General features: G+C 39.5%; 1 protein-coding gene and 1 long non-coding RNA gene across 2 annotated transcripts in view; one reads left to right on the top strand and one right to left on the bottom strand.

Moving 5' to 3' along the window:
• The window catches only part of LOC307271134 (transcription factor COE3-like), a gene marked incomplete at both ends in the record, with an annotated part of 103,213 nt that overhangs the window by 44,231 nt on the left and 37,606 nt on the right, over positions 1-21,376 (top strand). The gene's annotated exons all lie outside the window — the stretch shown is intronic.
• Positions 16,293-19,159, bottom strand: LOC307271132. The gene is made up of 5 exons (XR_013845590.1): positions 18,798-19,159; positions 18,618-18,667; positions 18,406-18,479; positions 18,122-18,186; positions 16,293-17,865 (listed from the first exon to the last, which is right to left on the bottom strand). It is a non-coding gene; the product is annotated as an uncharacterized lncRNA (long non-coding RNA).

The following is a 21,376-nucleotide window of genomic DNA, read 5'->3' as shown; positions in this document are numbered from 1 at the left end:
TCGAGTTCCAGACCAAGTTTGTTGACATGTGAAGCACTACCCTCATCACTGGTCACTATTTTCGCAATACATGCAAATGTTCCATTGCAGAGACCAGACTGCACGTCGATATTTCTGGTTAGCATGACACGAGCGCCTAAAGCAACTTTAATTGAGTCAGGTAACTCTTTATTGTCCCCTTTCAAAGGTGTAGCTTGTATCGCCATTCTACCAGTTCTGGGATCTTTTCGATAGTCATCTGCATCTATCCTTATGATGTCAGAGTGAAACAACTCTAGTGATGTTGAATTATGTGCATCAACCTGTTTATTTGTAGCATAAACATGAAGTATGTCTTTTGGACAGTGTGCAGGATCAGTGATAGCCTGTGAAAGCAAAGCTTTGTCTTGGTCGGATAATGCTTCTTCCTTCTCTTTAACGCGGATGCGGTTCAGCATCTCAGCAAATGGGACATCATCTTTCTGACGCATAATCTCGGTCAACGTGATAATCTGAAATTGGTCGCGCCAGAGGTCGATCTGAGTTGGATCATAGACACACAACGGTTTAGACTGTCTCACAGGAGGGAGCTGATTGAAATCACCCACGGCGAGGACACACATTCCACCAAAAGGTCTCTGATTTCCTTTGATTTGTTTCAATCTGGCATCGACATAGGCAAAGAGATACTTTGAGCACATGGAGATTTCATCAATGATGAGTATCTCTGTATTTGAAAGCTCTGCCCTGACTTCATCTAGTTTATTCCCAAGGCCAATGAACGGAGGCTTTAAACTTCTTGGCAGCTTGAGGAGACAATGTAGTGTTGTGCCTGATATGTTAAAGGCCGCAGTGCCAGTAAATGCGGTTAACAGGACGGTAGGTTTGGAAATGTCAGACTCCTCTGCATTACGAGGAAGTGTACGCAATATTTTGGATGCTTCTGCGTGGATGCATTTGATAAGATGAGACTTGCCTGTTCCAGCACCACCGTTAATGAAATAGAAGAACGGTTCCACATTTAAACCACAGACGCGTTTTATGCTCCACTCTCTGATGGTGTAGAAAACGGATGCTTGCTTCTGGTTTAAGTTTTGATACATTTGCCGCAACATTGCAGGATCTATCTCCGGGGCTTCTCTCATGATGGCAACTTCTGGTCTGTTTTCTGTCCTCAGATTATAGTCTGGCACGTTCTCTTGCACGTTATCCTCATCAGCTGGTCTGGCTTCAAGTTCCTCAATGCATTCCAACCTTTGCAGTTCACATTCGGGAGCCAGATTACTCCATTCGTTTATTATAACACCATTCTGTTCAAAGTCTGCAATGGCGCTGTCAATGTCTTCCCTGTGTTTCTCATATTTCTCTCGGTTTCGCTTCACAACACAAGACACCATCTCAGGGTGCTCTGTACCTGGTATCCAAACTCTGGCACGGTCGTGGAAGGACTGGTAGGTGGGATAGTTTCTTGTTTTTAGCTCTGTCTCTGAGCGATAGGGGACATAAAGCTTAAGCAATGAGCCGTGAAATTCCTCAGGATTCTTCTCCTGTGAGAAACAACGATATTTAATAACAGCGGGTTTACCGTTTGTTCTTCTCTGAACGAATCCCATCTGATTCAGTAGGGGCAGTACGTTGGGACCTTTTGCCTGTTTGCCATAGACGATTCTACAAGTGGAAACAAAATCGGCCAAGCACATTGCCTCAAAGTCTGGAGTTTCTGGTCTGCATTGATACTTGTCAGGTAATCCGTTCATCCACAAATTAACCGAGTCTGGTGTTCTGTTCTCGAGGAAGGACATGGGGTAACTCATTTTTAGCGCGTTGTCATCAGTCTGTACAAATATGACCTTGCGTGAACACTGTTTCATGCGTAGACCACATGCACGGGCCACACACTCTTGAGCACTGACCTCTCTTTTCTTAGAGTACGCCTGCATTACCAGTTTCATCTCATCGCTCTCATTTACATTTTCATGACTTGAATTTTCAATCATTGATTTGAGGTATTCACTTAAACCGTGTTCAGCTTTGCTGATGTAGCTGCAGATGTACATGATACACGAGTAAGGGTTGAGAATGAACTGTATATCTAAATTAGCATCCCAGGCTTCAAGGAGGGCAGGATTGTATCCATTTACCCACGAGTCTTTTGGATCACGCTTTAGAACCACCTCACTTGCTTTGGCTTTAATGCACAGGCATTCTATGTATTCCTCAACCGTTAGGTCACATGATGCCAACATCTGCTCTAAAGTCAGAGATGCGCTCTCAGCTACATCGTTTAAGCGCTTTAGTGCGTTGAGCTTTCTTATTGCCACCAACTCTCTCTCATCTTCATCTTCCAATACTTTAGATCGTATTATCATGGTTTCTGGGGCTGGGATTTTAGGAAATCCAAAACGGCAGTTGGCATTGGAATATTTAACACATGTCTTTGAATGTGTTTTGCTGTGCATCTGAACTTCTGTAACTTTTTTGTGCAGTTCAGGTTGTGTGTTTGGATCAGGCAACTGAGCTGTGATGTACTTGGAAACGAAATCACAAACCGTCTGATCCGAGTCTTCCTCAAACACAGGAGCTCCTTCTACCCATACGAGACAGTGTATGTGTGGGCTTCCACGGTGCTGAAATTCCAATCTCAAAAACCAGTCCACCACTTTACCGATGGGTTGAGCGGGTGACAGTATCAAATCTCTGAACAGAGCCTCAACACGTTTGTCAAAAAGTCGCATACAGGTCACCGGGTTTGATCTTAAGATGGATGCTTTCGCCTCCCAATCGAGTGCATCAACGTTCACTTGTTCGCCTTGTTGAGCTTTAATGGCTGTAATAACCTCCTTCCAGCGCATTTCAGCAGCAGAAAATGTAAGAAAGAATGTTGGCGTCCCCATCTGACGAATCATAGCAAACAAGTCTTTGGTCGTCTTCTCCCAAAAGGCGGGGGAGCCTCTTAGTGGTGTCATGAACCGGATTGCATCTTTGTTACGCACAAGTTTTTCAACCTCATGCTTGTTCTGCAACATTGCATTGGTTATTTTGCGACCATCTCGTGTAAAAGGTTTTGCTTTACGCAGCTGTATTGACATGCTGGAAGTGGCCTGATATATCTCGGATACAAATTGAGCGAAGAAGAGGTAGTTTGTATCCCTAGCAAAACGGTCGTCGACACAGCAAAGTCTAGCTTTGAAATAACTGCAGGGTGTTAATGTTTTGGGACGGTTTTCGTCTAGAGTGTTTTGACCAGTGGGAAACTGAACGGGAAAAGCCATTGCCTCTAGGTTAGGAGTTTTGAAAAAGCTTACTGGTTTGTTTCCCTCAGCGGGTGCAACCGAGTAGATTCCCTCACTAAAACTTAATATTTCATCTGTCAAATCAGTTGGTTGTAGACATGACTCGAGAGCAACGGCGCCATTAGGTTCATCACTCTCCTGTTCAATATTTTCAGACTGCTGCTGTGGTTGCTGACCATCAGACAACTGACTATTTGTATCCTGTTCATCGTTCTCAGAATCAATTTCTGGCTCACAGAGTGCATCGTTCTCAAAGGTGTCAATTTCCATCATATCTTCTACATTATAGTCCGTATCATCCATGTTTTCCTCATCCAAGTCATTAGCTTCCTCATCAATTAATGGGTCACAAAGCTCTTCCTCATCTCGGATTGTTATGTCAGTGTACTGCGGATGGACCTCCTTTAGTTTGCACAAAGCCCTCACTAGTTTAGTCCATGTTACACTTTGGTAAAGTTGATGGCCGGTATAGCACAATTTCCTCTTAAGTTTAACTCTCATGACCTGAGATTCACTTCTTAGTCTCGGTAAGGCATTTACCGTTTCTTGTACTTCTGATGGGACGCAGACCAAGTTTCCGCAAATTTGGCGTTGACCTCCTTTCGGTAGTGGTATAATTTTGGCGAATGTTATGCATTTGGAAATGAGATGCCTCTCCAAAATGTTCAAATCACAAAGTTCAGTGGGAATATCTGCCAGCTCTAGATTATTAGCCATGGAAAGTGGTGGCATACTTCCAGTTTTAAGGTGCTCGTGGCAAGTGTGACAGATCCACTCCTTTTTTCTTTCATCTGGTACTGTGCATTGTTGTGCATTTTGACACTCATCAGTACAAACATGAACAAACTTCCCTGTCAGGCAGGTTTGAGCAACAAGTGGATTTGTATTGTACTTTGATCTATCGCAACATCTCACTTGATTTGGAAACAATGCCCGACAGCAGACCGTGCAGCCATGTATCGGTGCTTTTTTTATATTGGATCGAAAAACCTCTATAGCATCTCTCATCTGAATGTCTTCCATTACATCTCTAATGAGACTGTCATCCATAGAATCTCTCATCAGACCGTCATCCCTTTGGTTTTGCCTTCTCTGCATGCGTCTGTATTTTTGTCTTATTCTCATTGCACAATTCATGCGATGAGTCATTCCAAATGCACGATTGTTTTGGTATTTGTTTCTCATGCGTTGTCTCATTGTTTCTTTTTGTCTGGATCTAAATGCAGGGTCCTTTGCATAACGAGTGGTTACATGAGACTTTTGAGTTTGTCTGAAAAGAGCATTTACGTGATAGCGGGTGCATATGTATGACCTCTTCTTCTGCTTGAAGCTTTCGCTTTGCCTGTAACGTTTTGTAGTATATGACCTCTGCTTCTGCTTGAAGCTTTCGCTTTGCCTGTAACGGTTGGTTATATACAACATCTTCTTCTGCTTGAAGCTTTCGCTTTGCCTGTAATGTTTTGTAGTATATGACTTCTGCTTCTGCTTAAAGTCGTTGTCTTGATTGTAACGTTTTGTCAAGTAAAGCTTCTGCCTCTGCTGGAATGTAGAATCGTGTTGATAGCGAGAACGTATGTGGGACATCTTTCTTTCTCTGTATGAAACAGTTGTATGGGATTGCGTATGTTTGTTAACACATTTATCTTTAGCATACCTTTCCCTCTGTTTACTTTTTCTTTTCATTTGTCGAATTTCTGCTCTTCTGATTTTTTCAGCGGTTTTGTCAGGTTTGGCTTTTGCCTTCTCCAAAGCCTTAGCTCTTCTTCTATACTTGGCCCTTTTATGTTTGGCGAGTTTAGATAGTTTAGGCATCTGTTGGTTAGTTTGTGGATCATCATTTGCATCTGATGTAATGTTAGCAGAGGGTGTGCACTCTGTAACTGAGCATGATGGCAAATACATGTCACTTTCAGTGTCTGTAACACTGGAAATAGTGTTAAGGTTCTCCTCCCCCATATGTGAAACAGCAATGTCTGCAGTAGAGTGTATTGGTGCTACATTTTCAGCAACAGATAATTCATGCTCACTGTTGAAAACCACAGGTATAAGCTCATAAGGAGCATCAGGGCTGGTGCCCAACATAGTGAAGCTTGTGATAATTTTTGTTATCAGATCACTTAAATGTGTACAAGTACACATGACTGCCGTACCAGTACCGTCTGGGTCAGTGGGAAATCCATCTGGGCGTCTGGTGTGTGGGTCAAAAAAGCCATACCTTCCTAGCTGGTCTCGGAAAACAGCGATGCACAGAGAACTCATTATCAGCAGAGCATTTACCCCGGATGACAAACACTGGAGTCTGGCTGCAAGGTTGATGGAAACGGCTGCAAGGTCGATGGAGTCGCCTACAGCAGGAGCAGATACAAAAGTTCCATACATTGAGTCACACTTTGTCATTATGTGCTGCAGTCTGTAACCCAAAACAACCTCAGGAAGTTCTTCTATGTTCAAGTGTCTGTGAACCATCCTTCCATCTTCAATCAACTGTGCCACTATAAGTGAATACATGTCATGGCCTCTATCTAAAACAAGATCAAGTTCTGCACTTTGGAGGTGATGTAACTCATGCAGGTAAGCTAGAAATGCTACAGAGTTACAGGTGCACTGACTGTTTTTGGAGTTGTGATACATAGGATGGTTCTGGCTGCGAGATGCCAACACACATGTGACATTAGAATTAGAAGGCTCAGAAACATTTACTTCTCTGTTGTTGCGAGGTTGAACATTATCCACATGTTGAGCTTCTGTTGAGTGTTGAGACTCATGAAACTTAAGCCAGCATACCTTATTTGCTTGAGACTGCTTCCCCTTTCTAGGCATGGTCACAGGTAACCCCACTCGTTTTTTTCTTTATCCAAGTCACACACAAAGTTCAAAATGCTTCAATACATTCGGGTTTCCAAGGCCAAACAGCCACGACTTCAACGTTGGAAGCGTCAATTGCTTCAGATGAAACCCCTCAATAGGCCCCCCTCAACGTTGGAAGCGTCAATTGCTTCTTATGAAACCCCTCAATAGGCCCCCCTCAACGTTGGAAGCGTCAATTGCTTCAGATGAAACCCCTCAATAGGCCCCCCTCAACGTTGGAAGCGTCAATTGCTTCAGATGAAACCCCTCAATGGCCCCCCTCAACGTTGGAAGCGTCAATTGCTTCAGCGTGAAAAACAGGGAGAGAGAAAGAAGCAAGAGACAAAAGATGGAGCAGAACAGAGGATAGAAGGGTTAGGGGGTTGGGATGGGAGAAACAGGATGGACTTCAGGGCCAATCGTCTTCTTCTAATGCATGTGAAACAGAGAGGAGACAACAATCAGTAATATAATGTGCACACGGTACATAGCTTGCTCAGCCATTAGAGGTGCAATACCCTCTTTTGCAATTAATCAGCAGTGTTCTGTTGACATTTTTGCGCATGGAATTAGGGCGGGGCGATATGGGCTAATTTTTTAAATCTTTTCCATCTTCTGTTAATCTGTAAACTGGGAAAACTAATTATGACTCATTACAACCACCAAATAATTGTTTATCACAACTAACCCCCTGCAGATAGCAGCATCACTTTACATGCAGAACAGGTTTTGCTCTAATAGTATGTTTTTATTTTATAAAAAAATATGTAGGAAAATTTACTTTTCATAGACTTTTAGTTAATTGTTCACAATAAACGGTGTACACCTCCCTTGGTGCTGCCTTGGACCTATTATAAGAAGATGCCCATAATAAATGTAGTGCCGTGCCGTGGTTGTGTGACGTCGGACCGGAGTAATCGCTCGCATGCGTAGCCTACTTCTCATAAGCATGGACCTACAGTATCTCACAAAAGTGAGTACACCACATTTCTTCAAATATTTCATTATATCTTTCCATGGGACAACACTAAATAAATGACACTTTGATACAATGTAAAGTAGTCAGTGTACAGCTTGTATAAGAGTGTAAATTTACTGTCCCCTCAAAATAACTCCACACACCATCGCCATTAATGTCTAAACAAAAGTGAGTACACCCCTAGGAAAATGTACAAATTGGGCCCAAAGTGTCAATATTTTGTGTGGCCACCATTATTTACCCTAAAGATACAGCCAGATCTACTATGAAATGGTTTGCCATTGATGTGCCACTTTGTGTTGGTGTATCACATAAAATCCCAATAAAATACATTTACGTATGTGGTTTTAACGTGACAAAATGTGAAAAATTTCAAGGAGTATGAATACTTTTGCAAGCCACTGCATGTTCTAATGTTGTGTTGTAATGTTTATTATGTCAGGTAAAGAGTGAGGATAAAGTTGAGTAAAAAGCTGTTACACTGACGTTAGTGATTATTTATACTTTTTGCCTTAGAAACAGTCAAACCAGGCGAGAACTGACCTCGCCTGGTTTGACTGTCTACATTTTAAAAAATCATACTTTTATATAAACAAGGCCTGTTGGCCCTAAATTCCAAAACTAAGGGAAATATTTGTGGTAATGGGTTGGACTCAAGTCAGACTAAAGGTGTAATACCTAATTGATTGCTAATGTATACTTTAGGCTTGAAAAAAACAAACCATTTGGGGTCAATATGACCCCAGAGGACCAAGGGTGTAAGCCAGTCAAAGTACATTACGAGGGATAAATCAAAAAGATAAGATATATGCTCTCTTTTCTAATTGTGGCTTTAATAGTTGAGCATACTTACAGTACAAACCTTCTCTATAGAACAACTTGTCAGTGAAGTATGACGGCAATAATCACAAACTTAATATCCATTCATTAATGTAATCGAGGCATAATTTAAAATGAATTGTGATAGTGATTTGAGGTCAAAAAGTCCAGTACATTAGACATTGTTTTCACATATATTCATTCATAAATGGTGCTTAACCACATCAAAATTCTGTCAATGTAAGGTTTATATTACTCACCAATCACCAAGCGCTGATTCTTCTCTTTGTCTGAAAGATGGAAACAAGATGTTAGACTTTATGTATAGCTATATCTGCCTCAATAAGGGCCACAGCTGCCTAGGCCTTTTAACTGGCAGTGGAAAACTGAGCCACACACAAGCGCTGGGGCAATGTAGTTATGTATCCAATGGGGATATGAGGATTAGCTGCCTTAGCTGGTTTCTATTTATTCTGTTACTAACATGACTTTATACTTTACCATTCTCAAGCTTGTTAGATGCTTCACCGAAAAAGGCAACACTATTTTTTGATAGTATTTTTTTATCTAGAACATTAAAAAAGACTGTATTCATTTTGTTTTGTTAAAACTTTGGACGCATAAACATTGGCTAATTTGCATATTTATTCAAACATTTCAGAAAATAATTATATTATAAAAAATAATTGTTTGAATGTAAGTAATCTACTGGTAAAGTAGTCTTCTACAAAACGTATTCTAGGGATGTTTTGGGTTATAATAAATCGCAACTAGAATTTGCCCATCTGGACATTTTGGGACTTGGCCGCCGAAGAGGCACAGCGAGCGAAGCTGCAGCGAGCCTGTCTGTCATCGTTGCTAGACAATAGTAGCCAGCCCCATAGCTAACTTCCTCAAAAGCAAAAAAAAAAAAAAAACGATTTACCCAAGCATTATTGTTCCTTCCGAGGTCGCGTTATGGTTCTAATGTTGTATTATGATTTAAGGGAAAGACAAATGAAATGATACATTTCCAGCTGTCTCAATACTGTGCTTGCGTTCACTTCTGAGTTAGCTTCCAAGCAACAGCACGTAGCCTAAAGCTAGTATATCCTGAGTCATCATAGGCAACTTCAAGGCTAGCAGTGTCTCTACTTAGCTAGTTAACTCATGCGCTGCGGCCTCCCCCATAACAATTTAACAGCCGGCGCAAAGCAGTTTCACCGCTGACCTGCTGTAGCAGTCCGACAGTGAACATAAGAACATTTCTTACACAGTGGGAATTATTTATTCTTCTTCAGTGGGGGATATTTAATATCTAGCTTTAGCAACAACGCTAAAGGCTGTACGGCCGTTAGCTTCCTAACCTACTTTACCATAACAATGTCGGACCAGAAAGGCATAAAGGCTTTAGTACCTCTAGCGTGTAACAAGTCATCACGTTATTAAATAATTAATATTAATGTTAAACCACTCAGCCGTCTTTTTATACAGTTATAGTTGTCAGTTAAGAGACACGTCTACTCACCGCAAAGACCAGAGGAGAACTGTACAGTACGATGACGTGCGTTCACGGACACTCGGAAAATTCCAGTCAAATATAGATAGCTTAAGAAATGCGACATCGTGTGTGTACAGACACGAAAAAGCAGGTGTGTGTACGTACACACACCTGCTGCTTTTTCAAACACTTTCATAGACGTGCTTATCATAAATTGTATTAAAATGAATGCATGGTTAAAGTGTCAATTAATTGAGCCCTTGGATTTCCTACTGCAAATGAATGCAGCCTCATCGATTACGAATTCACCAACTGCTTCTGCTGTGCAGTAGGCGTGTGTGTAATTTATCAATCATTAATAAAAGCACAACCATCATAAGCACAAACACGATTTAATTAACACACTTTAACAATAAACCAGACGTCTGTTGACACCCTTTGACGTTGTCACAGCTGATCGAAACCTACACTTAAGGCCCGCCTATACGCAGAGTACGCAGACTGCGTAGTAGGCACCAAGTACCTGGCGGGGACACCAAAATTAAGGTTGCTAAAAAAAATCATGATAATAATTAAATAATTGAACTACAAAAATGTATAAATAAGCTGTGAAGAGGCCCACCGTAGTTTTTTTCTTAATTTTATAACTTATATCACTTAATTTGGGCAAATTACATGTTTTTTTACCTAATATATAAAAATAGTCTCCCCCCCTTCCCTGACCCTAATGGTACAGCCTTCGAAGCTCTCGTGTTTTCGCATCGGACTGCATGCTTCTGCCGGTGTCGGTGATATCAAGCTGCTTCTGAATGGCGGCCGCGGCGATTCGTAATGGAAAGTAAAAGACAACAGGAATCTGGCGCAGAAAAGCGGAAGAAGAAAAAGCTGAGAGATGACACCCGTGCATCCCTTGTTGGTAAGTGTGTGAGAATTATAGGTCTAATTGTTTTGCTAAAGTTCAGTGATATTGTAATGCTAGCATATGACAGTTAGACTACACAGTGGCAGAAGCTAATAGTTAAGACACTGTGTGACGGCGTGTCATCTTAAAAATCACTTTCTGTCACAAACGCTACTCATCAGCTGTGTAGTCTGAAGCATATTCTAGCTTTTCACAATGCATGTGACACGTTTGCAAATAGTTGAAGGTTGTCACTGTAGACATTAGCCTATATGAAGTCAACAACATTCTAGTGAGGCTATGGAAAGGGCGACATCTGCTGGCCAATTTAAAATATGGTATCTTCACTTTTGGTAATTTAAAAAATGCCACCATTGTTTTGTTTAATGTGTATAATTGGAGTATATATATATAGGTATTCAAGGTTTTGTCTATGTTCCACTAAATGAATATAATATAATAGTTTAATATACTTTCAGAGTGACTAGATAGCAATGGAATAATTAAGTGTTTTACAGATAAACAGCAGATTTAAGATTACGAATAATATGGTGTTTTATAGTGACTTTTTATCCTATTATAAACAGTAGTGCGACATGATATTTTTGTTATCGGAAAATCCTAATGTTTTGGTTATTTTATTTAGCTTTTGCTAATCACATTTTTTTGTATTTCAAAAATATTCACAGGGTCAATGCTAAAATATGTTCAAGGAGCCACACGTAGCCAGGAGGAAGATTCAGATGTTGAGCAACCTGAACAACCCCAGCAACCATCCACAAGCCGCCAGCATACTGAACAACTCCAGCAACCGTCCACCGTGTCTGAAGGCTCCAGTTCAGTACAAAGCTGTTGTTATTGTTTTATTATATTGTAATGCTGCTGTTAAGAACGTTTTATATATAACGTATTTATTACTGATGGTGCTCCTGTTTTTGTTTTATATATTACTTAATATACATGTTCATATTTATGTATATTTAATGTTAACTTATAATAAATAGCAACGGTTTGAATTCTGAAGGTTTTGTGTGTGTGTGTTTGGGGGGGCACCCTGACCAGCCCAGCTTAGGGCACCCAAAAGCTTAGCAGCGGCCCTGTAAACCATTTCTTACCGTGACTTCTTTTCCGTACAAGCCAGTGTTCGGAGAGGGAACCAACCGGGTGACGTAGGCGTCGACTCATTCCAACATGGCGGTCACTTCAAGATTGTTATAGCCTCGTTTGACTACGAGCCGTCTTGCTCAGACCTGCGCAATTATGACGCGCGTCTTGCTGAGCGCACAGCATAATTACGCAGGTCTGAACAAGACGGCTCGTAGTGAAACGAGGCTATAATCTATGATTTAAAACACATTTTAAATGTTTTTTTTCATATGTGTGTACTGGCAGTACTAAAATATGTGTTTCATTTCCTGTTTAAGGCAGCGGTCAAGAAAATATTTTTGCTTTGTACTCTCACCTTTTTATTCCTCTCCCTCTCCCTCTTACCCCACACCTAGGCCCAAACACATTGGTACACTTGTATTAAAATATAGCCTTATAGCAAGTCTGATTTCTATTCAAGGTGACTATCATCTTTTCAAGTCTATTCATAACAATCAAACCATGTTCTAATCATTCATACTCCTTAAACTCCTCCCAAAAAATGTAAATCATAAATGTAGTCTAACTCTCAGTGTTTACCAATCAATAACACATATTGAACACATTATTAATTCCTGACAAAAACTCCATTCAAACTTGTTCAAATTCAAATATATTTATTTTACAAAAATAAAAAAACAATGATTTAAAAAAGGAACAATATTATCTAAAAATTAAATTTAAGTTATATACAAAATAAAAATATTAATAAAGAATAATGATTATAAACAAATTAATTATAAAAAAAGATAAATATGAACTTAAAACTGATTTAATAATTAATTGGCTGAATAAGAAAAAAAACTGTGTGTGTGTGTGTGTGTGTGTGTGTGTGTGTGTGTGTGTGTGTGTGTGTGTGTGTGTGTGTGTGTGTGTGTGTGTGTGTGTGTGTGTGTGTGTGTGTGTGTGTGTGTGTGTGTGTGTGTGTGTGTGTGTGTGTGTGTGTGTGTGTGTGTGTGTGTGGTGGGGTGGGTCAACACTTCCCCTGGCACCTTCAATCGTCGTCTTTAACAATTTTGTCGAGGCCTTTCCCGAAGGAAAGCCGAAGCCGAATTGGCATGGGGACAATGCCATCAGGGAAAGTGTTGACCCAGACCTTGTTATAGATCTGGACCTCCTTCTCCTCTTCGTTAATGAGGTCGACAGTACTTTTCGAGATGCAAAATCCGATTGCAGTGAACAGAACAGTTCCTTGCACCACCTATAGGAAATAAGAGTATAATTAGTTTCCTGAACCGGCCTGGTATGACAGCAATCCTATTGGTCAATGTCATTTTCTCACCTGAACTGTACTGTGGCCAGTTGTCCACAGATTGTGGAGCGTCGTCCCCCTCAGGTGGGTCACCTTCAAAGGCCACCCCACCAAAAGATCGGTGAGTGTGGCCTCCCGCCACAGCGTGATTTTCATTGTCTTCTCTCCCTTCAATAACACAAAAAGGCAGCATAAGTACTTATTTCCTAATAAAATATGATTCAGACAATCGTTGACTAGAAAGTTTTGTTATTATATACAGTCATATGGAAAAGTTTGGGAACCCCTCTCAGCCGGCATTATAATTGACTCTGCTTTCACAGAAAAAATAAAGATAAAATAAAAAAAACCACAAGGGTACCCATATTTTTGCACAGCCAGTTTTTCACATTTTATTTTATTTCATACAACCAAAATACTGCTTTTCAAAAAATCTTTGTTTTGGAAAACATCCCAGTACTTAGCTGTTCCTGGTAAATTAAAGACATACCACTTTTCTATTTTTTTTTGTGAAAGCAGAGTCAATTATAATGCCGGGTGAGAGGGGTTCCCAAACTTTTTCATATGATTGTAAATGACAAATATTATTCATTTATATACAAAAAATATGTGTCTGGTATTGCAGTGAGCTGCTTCAGCAAAGCGACTACTGAGCTTATTGTAAAACAAAAATATAAATTCAAAAAGGATACCCTACCTGTTGAAGGGTAAGTTCCCTGAAAGGGACAGCTTTCCCGAAGTTGCTGTCCCTCACCTTGAAAGGCTGCAGCTGAATGTGAAAGGAAAAGGACAAATATTTTATTAAATTGGCATAAAACCTGCTAACATCCCTCTATCTTTCTCTCTGCGTTTGGTGCAATATTGTCACTGAGAATGCATTTTATGGAACTGAGTAAGAAGAACAATCTGCTTACATCTACAATGTCACCCTGCAGGGTAATGAACCCCTCCAGGTCGCTCAGTGTGAGTTCCTCGATGGGTATCCCCACGCTTGGCGGTGTGAGGAGGTCGAGGGCCTCTTCCATCACGTTGACGGGTACAAAGACGTCCGAACATTTGAATAATTTAGATGTTTTGTGGCACATGAGCGCCGAAGGGTTGGCGTGGCTCCTTTGGAAGTTTTTGAATATGTAGCACTCCTCCTCTTTCAGAAGACTGGCCAGCTCTTTAAATAAAGTTACTGTGAAAGCCTGCTTTCCATCGGATATCGCGGCTGTAATATTATTGTGTGAATATAAAGGCTCAGCTTCCTCTGGGCTGATGTCCCATTTTTGCACTTTGAGGCTGTGCTTAATGCACAGCACCTTAAAAGGCCTGGCCTTCTCGGACATTTTCGAATCCATTCTGAAAAAGAAAAAAAAGATACAAGAAAAAAAAGGTTATTATAACAATTAGTATTTACAGAGCAAGCAATTGTTTTTAAATTCAATTTAATTAAGAAACACAAAAGAAGCCAAATATACAGATTTTCAGGTAGCCTAGAATCTAATATTTTTTTTATTAGATGGATTTTTGTTTTGTTTTTTCAATTTTCTGTAGGTATGCAGTGGGTAATTGATATCTTGTTACACACTCTTGGTATACATCTTTTAAGTTGTTTGCAATAAGACAGTAAAGCGTAAAGGGTTTCTTAAGCATTTCAGATATAATTATATGTCAAGTAACTTCAATTTGACCAAGTTAGAGCGCTACTAATAAACAACCAATAAACAAGTTTAAGTTGAATTTCTCCTCTAGCCAGATGTTTAAAGTAATACTATATCAGTATTTAATTTTCAATTGAATATCCAAAACTGGACCTGGGGAAAGGATCTATAGCCAAAAACAAATATAAAACACAACTTTTTGTATAGTAAAAATATTGACTGGTGTACCATTTATTTTTCAAAGAGTCATTATAGTGTAAATTAAGTGACACGCTTTAAAAATAAGAAAAGTGCTTTTGTTTACATCACAAAAATCACCGTAGTTGAAGAATGACCCACATACACAAATTGGTCTTGGAATATATCACACTTTTTGAGTGTTTGTGTTATATTAGGCCTATATCAGTTTAATTGTCAATACCAAAATTCATGTGTGAACTTACGTTTCAGATGACTTGAATGAGGAGCAGTGTAGAGAGAGGGAGAGAGAGAGAGAGAGAGAGAGAGAGAGAGAGAGAGAGAGAGAGAGAGAGAGAGAGAGAGAGAGAGTTTTAGTTCATGTACAAAAAGCAAACTCACAGCTCATTTTATTTTAATTAAAATTACACACACAGGGTAGAGATTATTAATAAATAATTATCTAGCAGTTGGCTAGAGAGAAATAGAGAGACCAATGCTCGTGATTATGTCTGATTCCAACACACACATATAGCTTACACGCCAGTATATACAATCTTTGAACACTGTGACAGCTACCGGAAACTTTAAGGTGGGCCGTTTTATTTCATGTTACTCAGTGCACGAGTTGCCGTCGTGATTCATTCAGTCCACCTTAAAATCACCGCGGGCCGGCCGGGCATAAAAGCAACTCTCGTCTCGGAAGAATTGTAGTTTAAAACGAATATAAGTTTAAAACGTTAACTATGACATTTAACTTATTAAAAGTATTGCGTTTTGATCTTGATCATGGACCTATAAAGAAATCTCTCTTGATACAGTATATGATCATCAGTTGACGTGGGTGGGCCTTACGCGCCAATGGACTTTTGATGACGTAGTCCTAACGGTTTTGTAAGGGGCGGGAACTCGGGAAGACAATTGTGTCTGCCTTTGTGTCAAATCAGTTGGATTATTACCAAAGATATGTTCTTATTATTTTTTTTTTAGTTTTGATCATTTTAAGTGTTAATGTACTGTGGGAAAATTACTAAGAGAACAAAAGGAGGGAGAAAAAAAATCCGATTTAAAAAATTATTTCAATCTGTTTTTTACAATTTTACAGTCTATGGTATTCCCTAACATATATAACCCTATATATATAGGCCTATATATATATTTATATATATAGGGTTATATATATATGTGGGGTTATATGTGTGTGAACTGTAATTAATTTAAAAAGCGAGCTAGCTTAATATACAGTTTATGAGATAGAAGATAGATCACTTACCTTGTAGTGATCAATTGTTGAATTGAAAGAGAACAGATGAAAGCTCGGATCATATTTATATGGTGGTGGCGGGGGGCTGTGATAGGTTCAACCTCCACATCCCCCTATCAGATCTTCCTGGTAGACCTGTTGCTAAGGGCCCCGGAGACCTGGTCCAGGGTCCAGGGACCTGGACCAGGGGTCAGGGGGTTTCCCACCCCGTGCCGCAGGGGCACAGACCTAGGTGGACCAGAAGTTCTCTTCTACTGTCCAGCCAATGCTGTACATCTGAGACTTCATTCCTGTGACAACAAACTATCAAGTAATATGGAGAAGCGCTTGTCTATGGATATACTGTCATGTAGGCCTTAATGCTGGTCCAGGACCTATTTTCTGAAACTGAAACCTCCTCATTATGATGGAATTTGTGGTGGAGTCTGGTCCTTCTTCTGAAAAGCCAGTACAGACTATTTCACAATAATAATGACAATTACAATAATAATGACAACAATGACAATAGATAATAAAAATAACTTTATTAATATAGAACCTTTAAAAAAACAGTTTACAACGGCCTTTTGACAGACAAAGCTAGTGCAGGATAACCAGGCACATGCAGAATTAATACGTTTCAGCAGATAGAAGGGAAGACAGAAACAAAACTAGAAATACAAATTAAGGAATACATTTTTTTGTGTTTTATTATTAAGTATTAATATTCAAAAATAAAAAATAAAGTAAATAGTATGTAATATATGTGTATAAAACAACAAGTAAAATAGAAACATTACAAATAAAAAAACCTGTAAAAATCGGATGAAGAAGCCACTTTAGAAGCATAGATAGTATAGGCCTATAAAAGAAGTTAAACAAATGCATTTGATTCTTAAATAACATAACGGGTACAAATAGAGAGTGCAACATAAGGTGGTTAATAAACAAGTCCTAGCATGCCCACTGGAGCGTTTGGTGATGTCGTAAAGTTTATCTTGTGACTGTCAACTGAGGCAGGCTAATACGCTATCCTTGACCTAAACTAACTAGCGATGACTGACCGATGCCCATATGATTGATTGATTTAATTTTATTCCAGACACAGAGAAAAACGGTCCATAATACAATACAAAAACAGTAAAAAGACAAACAATAAAAAAGACTAAAACAGACTCCAGCTGTCAGTTCCACACTACACAAAGAGTGTTCAGATATTAGCATATAGGCTAAAGCGCCAATGGTTCCATAATGTGGAAGTGAACCTAACCGCACTCATTGTAGGGTTCACTAGAGTTGTGATTATGCCATTACATGACTCCGATAGTCTACACATACATCTGTACATAAGATTCCTGAGCACTGCAGGACAGGTGGGCACATTAACACTGACAAACATTTGGCTTGCACTGCTCCAACGTGGCATATGAAGCAGCAGCCTCATGCCATCATTATATGCTACATTGAGTTTCTGCATACTGCTTTTCTTATAGCGTCGCCACAAGTGGGCAGTATACATTGGGGTGCAAAAAGCTCTAAAAAGAGTGGTCTTCACAGACAATGAACACATACTAAACTTGCGCTTCAACATATTAGCTTGTGCATACATCATACAGTACTGTCTGCGGATGTCCCTGTCGTCAGACAGGTCAGCAGTTATAAAGTGCCCTAAGTATTTGACCTCCTCACATACTTTAAGGACAGCACCGGACAGAAGAAAATCAGGAACCAACAGTTTATTGTCCTCCCTGCTTCTAGCGATCATGATATTGCTCTTTTTGGAGTTGTACTTAATATCAAAGTCTGCACCATATTGGGAGCAGACCCTTAGCAGCTGTTGGAGGCCAGCACTGTATGGACAAAGAATCAATATCTTGGACGCACGCACAGTTAAACAATTAAAACAATATTAAAAAGCAAAACATACACATTCTTAGAGCAGTACTCACACTGTGCTTATGTAACGGGTGTGCCCGCACTGCTACTGTTAATGAAGGGGCGCACATCCGTTAACGGATAAAATGGTCTGCGTTGTGTTCTGGGTGTCTGGATGCAAGGAAGGCTGGACCACAAGGAAGGCTGGCTGGTCACATTTATTGACATCTGCACAAGCAAAAGAAAAACGTGTCACTGCATGTAAACGGTTGTAGACAGGGCCACATTCCCTCCTCCACTCAGACAGATAACAGCATTCTGAGCTTATATAATAATAATAATAATAATAATAATAATAATAATAATAATAATAATAATAATAATAATACACAAAATAACATACTAAATGCAATTTGCTGCATTCCCACAAACATAAACATGACCAGCATAGCTAATATACACAGAACAGATAAAACATTCATACCTGCACAAGCCAAAGAAAAACGTGTCACTGCATGTAACCGGTCGTAGACAGGACCACATTCCCTCCTAGCAAACAAACACACACACGGGGAAACACTGTAGTACTCTGACGCACATGTATACAATAACACTCTCAAAGTGCATTTACAAAGTGCTAGCTGATAAAACATCGCTGAAGCATGTTCACATACTTAATTCCTAACACATTAAATTGCACACTAAACATTTTCATTGTATACAAAACCATGTATATGCTAAAATATGACGACAAACACAACAACATACCTCCACTCAGTAAGGTTGGTGCAGACTGAGCTTGGCGCTGCATACACGTCACTAAACACGGACTTCTCTTAAAGCTACAGTACAAGTATAATAAACACATTAACATAGACAGGTTACAAAATGTACCTAAACACATACTGGTTCATATTAATCAGGATTTGGTGACATTTCAACACAACTAAAACACGTCGTTTCACCCTGGTTACACTTACTCACACAGTCCAGTCCAGTCCATCCACACGAACAATAAATATTCCACAATCTGAAAAAAAAAAAAAGAGGAAGAAAAATATAGTGCACAATGCACATCCAATGTACGATGCTCCAATCTTCAACGTGCACAGCGACAGTTAGATTCAGGAGAGAAGTTAGTCACGTCAGGCAAAACTTACCTGGTGGAGAAAAAGTAGAAAGCAGTAAAGTCTGGGGTGGAAAGACAAGTCCAGAGAATAATGTCCGGGTCTAACACAGGTAGCTACCGCTACCGATAGCCTATTCAGCTAACCGGAGCTACCGCTAACACCGGTAGGCTATCTTGAAAGGCAACACTTTCTGGGACTTTCTGCACATCGACTTAACCATCCATGTCAGGTATCTGCAGCAGCAGCACTGTCTCTTTTGAGCATAGATGCTTAGAGGAATGCAGCAATCCGAGCCTAGGTTGCTACGACAACTCAGTAAGCTACAACATATAAAAGATTGCGGTGGAGGCTAGAACGGAGGCGGAAGCGGAGGCGGCTTCTTCTTCTTCTTCTTTTAATTTCCGGCAGACTGTATGCCTTTTCAGCACATTGCTGCCACCCACAGGACAAAGATAACACGCGTTCAATGAACGATCTGAAAAAAAGCATTTCCTGCTGAGTTGAAAAGTTGAACAAAAGTGGAAAAACTAAAGGTTTATAAAGTCAAAGTTTATAAAGGTCATACTTGTGTAAAATAAGTTTAAAAGGAGATGAGTTTTTTTTTAAATTATCTATTTCAAATAGCCTACACAATGGTATAACTGCAGCAAGACAAACTATGCAATTAATATTAGATATTATTGCATATTTAATCAAGTAAATAAATTACTATTTCATTTAGAACTGTGCCATATCTCTCCTCTTCACCCCAAAGCCCAAAAAAACATTAGGATTAAAAAAAGACAGTGCCTCACCAGCCATAAACCTCACTGCACGTGTCTTCACATTCACACTCTCTCACTCACACACACACACACACACACACACACACACACACACACACACACACACACACACACACACACACGGACTCTCTCACTCACACAAACACACACAGTTTCACATGGGATGTTACTGGTTTCTATGGCAACAGTTGATGACAGTGTCTTCAGTTATTTTGGTCCTGTAATACACTGATATGCAGCAGTTGGTTGGACACCATTTAGCTTGGAAGCCCAAAACTTCCATTGTGTAGGTTCGGTAGTCACATCTATGCGACCGGCAGAATATGTCTTTTTTGGGTGTAATAAACCTTTAAATATCTCTGAAGTTATGAATTTTATGAAAAAAATGTGAATTATGGAAATGTGCTCCCATGCAAGACGAACATGGGACAATTTGAATCCTTAAAAGGAGTTGAAAAGTTGAATATATAGAGGTTTGAATAACATTTCTTGCTGAAATTATAAAGAAGTTGAAAGACATGGATACAAATCTTAAAACTATGAAATAGTAATTGAATAGACTTGGAGCTAAACTACCTTGATGGCTTGAATTTATATGAATCAGCTAAAGGAGTATGAAGATGTGGAAAAGTAAGAAACAGTCTTAAATATGAACAGTAGTGAATTGTTTAACTCTTATAGGAATGATGTTGAATATTTAAAAATGTCTAGATAAAATTACAATTGAAAGACATGAAAAACAATGTATGTGTGAAATAGGCCTTCAAAGAGCAGAGTGTTTGCCCCATTTCAACTGTGCCTCTCCGAACTGTCTAATAAAGCGGAAAAAAGAAGAAAAAAAATCTAGAAAAAAAGTGAAATTGCCCTTTAATGGGCAGAGTGAGTCACCAAGGTGAGTGTATGTTTTATTGAGGGTCTGTGATCAGGCAGAAATCCCACCTTTTAGAGGCCTCAGAGAGGTCATTTCATCCAAAACCTCACCTCAAACCACTGTCTCTAACTGACGGACCGTGAGTCTAACTGACAAAATTATTTTATTGTTAGAACCAGAAGAATCTGATGAAGACACAGTGTGAAGATTGTGCCTGTAATGTGAAGGATATGAGAACCAGAGCATTTTAAAAGTGTGGTACAGTCTGCCTTTCTCCAGAAATGTCGTGTCTCAGTTATCATGGCGGCAGTTGGTTGGACACCATTTAGCTTGGAAACCCAGACCTCCCATTGTGTAGGTCCGATTGCTTCAGTAGTCACATCTATGCGACCGGCAGAATATGTCCTACATTTTGATGTAAAAATTATCCGCGTAGGGTTAAATTTGTGGGAGTGAGAGGCAGTTATGTGGAAGGTTTTGGTGTATTTTTACACCAGTTCTACACTGTAACAGTTGGTTTCCCCACTCTGCCTCTGAACATTCCGTCCCATCCGGATCCCATTATAAATTTAGAAAGAGGTTGAAAAAAGCTTAAAACTAAAACTGTGTTTGTTCAAAGACAGTTGAAGATTTTAAAAAGTTGAATGAGTTTTTAATAGCTGTAATTAATGTGAATTGTTTAACGTTTGAATGGAGTCTCTAGCTGAAAAAATGCGGGAGGAGATAGGTTTCAAAGCAGAGGAAGTTTTAGCGGTTTGGAATGCTGCTCCCATCCGCTTCAATGTTAAATAATTTTTGTTTAATTGCTATTAATTATGAAGTTATTAATTTTTTTGAAATTTTTGAATGAAAGCACACATGTGGAAAATGGGCTGAATATGAGGATAGTTGAAGGAAGTTTGTGGAATGAAGCATGTTGAAGATATGGACGTGCATGAAAAGCGGGCGGAATA

Source organism: Ammodytes marinus (assembly GCF_949987685.1).
Source record: "Ammodytes marinus genome assembly, contig: scaffold_109, whole genome shotgun sequence".
In the NCBI taxonomy this organism is placed as follows: Eukaryota; Metazoa; Chordata; class Actinopteri; order Uranoscopiformes; family Ammodytidae; genus Ammodytes; species Ammodytes marinus.
The sequence above is the reverse complement of the archived record's forward strand: the minus strand, read 5'-3'. Positions and strand labels throughout refer to the sequence as shown.